General features: G+C 37.7%; 1 pseudogene; it reads left to right on the forward strand.

Moving 5' to 3' along the window:
- Positions 1-2850: 2850 nt before the first annotated feature.
- LOC136377029 (small ribosomal subunit protein eS25-like) lies at positions 2851-5761 on the forward strand (annotated as a pseudogene).
- Positions 5762-6774: the final 1013 nt, after the last annotated feature.

Below are 6774 nucleotides of genomic sequence, written 5' to 3' on the forward strand. Positions count from 1 at the left end.
GGGATACTTCAGTAGAAGAAAAATAATACTCTATATCCCATATTGAGGCCTGAAGGCCTCAAATATTTAGCACTAGCTAGGAATGCCCATTTCAAATAAATCTGTTTCTGTATAATCCAGAAGAAGCTTGCCTCATCTCATATTCAGAATAAAACCTTTCCATTCATTTTAACAAGCACTTTGATGCATCTCCTCCTGCAACCAGCACATGCCTGTCATTATGAGGGTTCTTTGGATGCATACCCTGCCCTCTGAGAGGTTACAATCTAATTTAAGACAGAACAGACAGATATTTGGAGCCCATATGTGAGAGCAAAGCCTGAGATGTGATTTAGGGACTCAGAGCAGGGACCCACTCTAGACCTAATGGGCAGGGAAGGTCTCATGAAGGTAGATCTGAAATGGGGCTTTGGAGAAAGGCGCATTTATAATATAAATATACCTTGATTTATGTTTGCTTCACTTACGACAACAGCTACCAACAGGAAAAGGTGAGTTGTGTCTTAAGGTCCAGGACTTTTTTCAAATAAACTACTTAGCTCCGAAGCCTGGGACTCCAAGAATCCTGGATTCTTTTTCTGAATTTATAACTAACTTGTAGTAACACTTAGCACTGGGCTCGTGTAGGTATTATTAGTCCCATTATGCAGATAAAGTTGACCCACAGGATTTAACATTATCATGTGAGTCCTTAAATTTTAAATATACATAACAACTTACCTCAAAAGTAAATATGTGAAGTATTAGATGTGTTAATTAACTCAGTGGGGTGGGTGGACCGGTTCACAATGCATACATATATCAAACCATCATGTTGACACTTTAAATATCTCACACTTTTATTTGTCAGTTACACCTCAATAAAGATTCAAAATACGCATGACAAAAATAGTTATATTGACTCAAACGATTTAGATTATTTCTCTCTTTTGTACACAAACTCCCTTCAAAGTATAGGGTAGCTCCTTCTGACCCAGGGTCCTTCTGGTATAGCTGCGTCATCTTTATTAAGCATCTTCTACCTTGTGGTCCAAGATGGCTGCTCAAGTTTTAGCCATCACATCTGTTTTCCAGTCAACAGGGAGGGAAAAGGGTAAAAGAAGAGCACGCCCCCATCTTTAAGAACACTCCCCAGAAGCTATATTTCATTTTATCTATTGGCAAGAACATAGTCATATGACCACATCTCCTGATAGAGAAGGCTGAAAAAAATATAGTCTCCACTCAAAGTAGACAAAGGAGTCCAGCTAAAAATCAGGGTTTATGTTACTAAGAATAAAATATCGGGGACAACTAGCAGTTGGGGCCCTCATCATTATAATAGCTTGAGCTGCTGAACGGAAGAACCACAGACCATGCAATGAATCTGGGGGGTTCAGTGTGGTTTCCCTCTAACTCTAGGTAGAGTCTAGCTCCCTTGTGCTAAAAAATATTAATGGTTCTAGGGCCAGACACCCAGACTCTTTCTTTCTTTAAATATAATTGATATACATACTGCTCACAAAAATTAGGGGATAGTTCAAAATAAATATGAAGCATTGAAATATCCCCTAATTTTTGTGAGCAGTATAACATTGTATTAGCCCAAGGTGTACAATATAAGGATTGGATATTTATATATATTTTGAAATGCTCACCCCAATAAATCTAGTTAACATCTATCACCTCACAGTTATAATTTTTTTTCTGTGATGAGAACTTTTAAGATCTACTCTCTTCGCAACTTTCAAATATACAAGACAGTGTTGGTGACTGTAGTCACCAAGCTGGACATTACAACCTCAGAGCTATTCATCTTCTAAACTGGAAGTTTGTACCTTTTGACCCACTTCACCCATTTTTCCCACCTCCACCCCCTAATTCTTGGGACCACCAATCTGTTCCCAATATATGCTCAGGATTTTTTGTTTTGTTTTTAGATTCCACATATCAATGAGATCATACTGTATTTGTCTTTCTCTGTCTGACTCATTTCACTTAGCATAATGCTCTCAAGGTCCAGTCATGTTACAAATAGCAAGCCCTCCTTATCTTTTATTGCTGAATAATATTTAATTGTGTATATATATATATATGCCACATTTTTTAATCCATTCATCTATCAGTGGACACTTAGGTGGTTTCCACATCTTGGCTACTGTGAATAATGCTGCAATGAACATGAGTACAGAAATCTTTTCAAGTTAGTGTTTTGGTTTTCCTTCAGTAAATAACAGAAGTGGAATTGCTGGGTCACATGGTTGTTCTGTTTTTACTCAGACTATTGATGCCACAAAAATTTGCTCCCTGTATTTCCCTGTCTTAGATACCGTCAAGTGGGAGGAATTGAGAACACACTGGGATGAAATTCGGCTCCATGGTGCCAGGGTGGCAAGAAAGGAGCCCCTTAAAGAGACCAGCAGTCAGTATGATCACCAGGAATAATGCACATCCTTGTGAAAATATTCTTGGTGATCATCTGGATTTGTCTATTTCTATTCCTTTCCCTCCGTCTTCCACCTACAGGGGAAAGCTCTGTTTTCACTTGGTTACTCTTCTGTGACATGCTTTCAAAATTAATAATAATAGTAATAGTAACTAGGAGGCCTTAGCAAATGCCAGGTATGCAGACATTAAACATACACTCTGGCATTTATTCTGTGAGGTAGGTGTCATTACTGTTCTCTTACTAAGAAAGAAATAGACTTTGGGAGATTATATAACTCACATAATGAGAAACAAGTAGCAGACTTAGAACTTGAATCCAAGCTACCCTATTCTACTAACAGCTGAACTTTTTGCTAAGCACTTTCACTACATGATCTCATATCCTCAGGCCCAGCCTGTGAGTTCAGCATTCTTAGTCCCGTTATGCCGGTGAAAAACTGAGGCTTGACCACAAAGGTCCTTAAATTTTGCATACACATCAAAAGTTTTGGCACCCCGTTAAATCTACTCATTTTAAGAGTCAGAAACACATGATATATTTGCACATGCTATTTTGTACATTACTGAAGGTTAACTCCTATTTCCATGTATGTAAATTTTCCCCAATCACATGCTTGAATTTTTATTTGTCGGCTTCCATGGTTTGTATTATTCCCACTGGAGCCCATAAGGCAAGGAGCCCTTTTCATGTCTTCAGGCCCATGACCACATAGTTGGGTACTCTAGAAAAAACATTGTTACAAGGACCTTTTTCAGACCAGGGTTTAAGATTCCATTACAAATCATCACCATTAAGTCCTAATCCATTGGTACAGAGACAAATTAGTCAGTCAAACAAATTTTATTGCATCCCAACTGTGTGCCCAGTATTCTACTAGGTGTAGGACATACAATAAGAACAAAAGGAAGCCTGACCTTGGTGGCATAGTGGATAAAGTGTCAACCTGGAACGCTGATGTCACCGGTTCAAAATCCTGGGCTTACCTGGTCAAGGAACAAATGGGAGTTGATGCTTCCTGTCCTCCTCCCCTTTCTCTCCCCCCTCCCCTTTCTAAAATGAACTAAAAAATAAAATAATAGAAGAACAAAGGGAGAAGAAGGTGACTGACCTCAAAGAGTTTACAGTTTAGTAGGAAGACAGACATTAGGCAACTAATTACTAATAATTCACTAATTATAGGTGTCCACAGTACTGCAAAGATGTACAGGATGTTTTAGGAGTTATTAAAAAGATGCCTAACTCAGTCTGGAGGGTCACCTTTCTTGAAAGCGTGATGTTTAAGATGAACAAAGAGCAGGGGGAAAGCATTCTAGGCACGGCAAACAGCATGCGCAAAGGCACAGAGGCAGGAAAGAACAGAGAACTAAATTTGCAACTAACTGGATCACTCTTATCCCTTGAACTCTCAGTAGCCCAGGAAAAATATTTATCACTATTTACCATGTGGGTCTGATAGAGTTATTTTATGTTTTTATAATTTTAAGTCATTTTACAAATAATTTACAGAAGTAGGAATAAAGGGATAGTGTCTTCATATCTATTGCTATGTAACAAATTACTGCAAAAACTTAATTTTAAAAAAAGCTCACAGTTTCTATGAATCAGGAATCTAGGAATGGCTTAGCTGGGTGGCTCCGGCTCAGGGTTTCTTAGAGATGGCAGTCAGAGCCAGCGTCATAGGCATGCAGCCTGTACAATAATGAAAAGTTCCACCTTTAGCTTAATCCTCTGTTGCTGCTGTCATGAAATTTTAATAATTTTTTAACAAGAAGCCCCCTACCCATTTTTGTTTTGCACTGGACCCCATAAGTTATATAGCTGGTTCTAGTTGCAGTCAACCTATCAACTAGGGTTACCATCATTTTTAGCTAAAAGACCCACTTCCAATTTCATCCACGCAGTTGTTAGCAGTCCTCAGTTTCTCACTGGCTGTTGACCGAATACTTCCGTTCTTCTCCACATGGATTCTCTGGCTGGCTTCCCCCCAGAGCAAGTGATCATCAATGAGAGAGCCCAAGATGGAAGCCACAGTCTTTTATAACCTAATCTCAGGAGTGACATACTAACACTTCTGCCATATTCTATTGATTACACAGGCCAACCCTGGTATGATGGAAAAGGGGAATATGTATGAGTGTAAATTCCAGGAGGCAAAGATCAGTGGGGATCAACTTGGCGGCTGATGATCACACATAGTAAAACCCAACTTTGTTAGAATTGCTAATAAAGGCCTGATCTGTGATGGTGCAGTGGATAAAGCATTGACCTGGAATGCTTTGGTAGCTGGTTCAAAACCCTGGGCTTGCCTGGTTAAGGCACATATGAGAATTGATGCTTCCTGCTCCTCCCCACCCCCTTCTCTCTCTCTCTCTCTCTCTCTCTCTCTTCTCTAAAAAATAAATAAATATTTTAAAACAAGAATTGCTAATAAAAATTTTAATATATGTATAATAAACCCAAAATTTGTTTCTATATTTTACTAGTTTTAAAGGAGACATACCTGAAATAGACAGTAAACTTTGATCGAAACCATCTGCTCATCAAATGTCATGAACCTGAAACATACTGATTATGTAAATACTGATTCCAGATTTCAAATGTACCTCTAATTGGTCTGGTTTATCATTCCTTTTTGTTCTTTTGTTCGCAATTGCATCATCAAAGCATAATACCTTTGAAGGCTTTGGTGGCTCATAATTTTGTTGAAGAGAGTATGACCATCTTCTTTGTTCCATAATTGCAAAACATTTCCATTTTCAGATTGATAAACATAATTTACAATCTTCAATCCAATCCAATTCATATTTTTATTCCTACATCATCTATTTCCTCTTTGTACACACACCTGCCTTTGATACTCAACCACGCGCAAAGCACTTCAAGTAAATTTTGGTTCACAGAAATCTAAAAGATTACTTTTTTTGTCTGACATCTTAGCAAGGCTGCAGTGGTAGCCGCAGCTTTTGGAGTTTTGCTCTGCAGCCCAAGGGCAACGAGAAGAAAGATGCTGGAAAGTCAGCCAAGAAAGACAAAGACCCAGTGAGCAAATCCAGGGCGAGGCCAGGAAGGAGGAGTGGTCCAAAGATAAAGTTCGGGACAAACTCAGCAAACTAGTCCTGTTTGACAAAGTGACATATGACAAACTCTGGTCTTATTATAACCCCAGCTGTTATCTCTCTGAGACTGAAGACCCCCAGTTCGTTGGCCAAGACAGGCCAGCAGGAGCTCCTTAGAAAAGGACTTATTAAACTAGTTTCAGAGTACAAAGCTCAAATAATTTACACCAGAAAGACCAAGGGTGGGGTTGCCCCAGCTGCTGGTGAAGATGCATAAACAGGAGGTCCACCAGCCATACATTTTGAAAAATAACACTTTATTGAATAAAATAATACTTAAAAGATTAAAGAATATTGCCATCTGTCTTTTTAAGAAAATAGGAAGGTTTAGGCTCTTGTCATAAAATGTTGTATAATTGAATCCATCTGGCTGAGTGACTAACTGGATGAAAGTACCATATTTCCTCTTTTTCCTTAAAAACATATTCTTAATTTATTGAAAATTATCTAGAATATCATTATCTAAAGATTTACAGGCTAAGATTTCTCTTACACAATCATTTTTGCCATTATCACTTGCTTATATTCTAGAGTGCTACATCAATCTTCTGGCTTATATAATAATTATAAAAGCTCACCCTCTACCTCCTGTTGCCATTATAGGTAGAAAAGGAAAAAGCCAGAATTTTCAGTTTTAGCAAATGAAACTAAAAGCAGACCACAAATATGATATCTCTACTTTTCTTTTATATCTTCTTGAGAAATGATACAGTACTTTAGGCAACAAATTAAGAAAACTGGAGGATGATAAAATACTTATCATTTATTATACTATTGCTTCATCCTTCTTGGTAATTTCATCATTCTTCAGTTTTCTTATTATTTTAGGCTCTTTCAGCATAGTTGAGAATAATTGATGAGTAATAATAAAACAATCCCTAGGAAGACAAAAATAACTGCTCCAAGATATAAGAAAAAATAAGATTACTAAGATTTCATAATATGTTACATTTATAAAAGAGTTCCAATGTGCTCATATCATAACTGCAAGAGAGAATAAGTTTTATTTTATCTTTAAAAAAATAAGTAATAAAGCATCAAATTGGAATGCTGAGGGCGCTGGTTGCAACCCCGGGCTTGCAGGGTCAGGAAACATACCGAAAGCTCTACTATGAGTTGATGTTTCCTGCTCCTCCGTGCCCCGTCTTTCTCTTTCTCTTTCTCTTTCTTGCTCTCTCTCTAAAATCAATAAATAAAATCTTTTTTTTTTAATTAAGTAAATAATGTCTT

This window comes from Saccopteryx leptura, chromosome 6, assembly GCF_036850995.1.
Source record: "Saccopteryx leptura isolate mSacLep1 chromosome 6, mSacLep1_pri_phased_curated, whole genome shotgun sequence".
Lineage (NCBI taxonomy): Eukaryota > Metazoa > Chordata > Mammalia > Chiroptera > Emballonuridae > Saccopteryx > Saccopteryx leptura.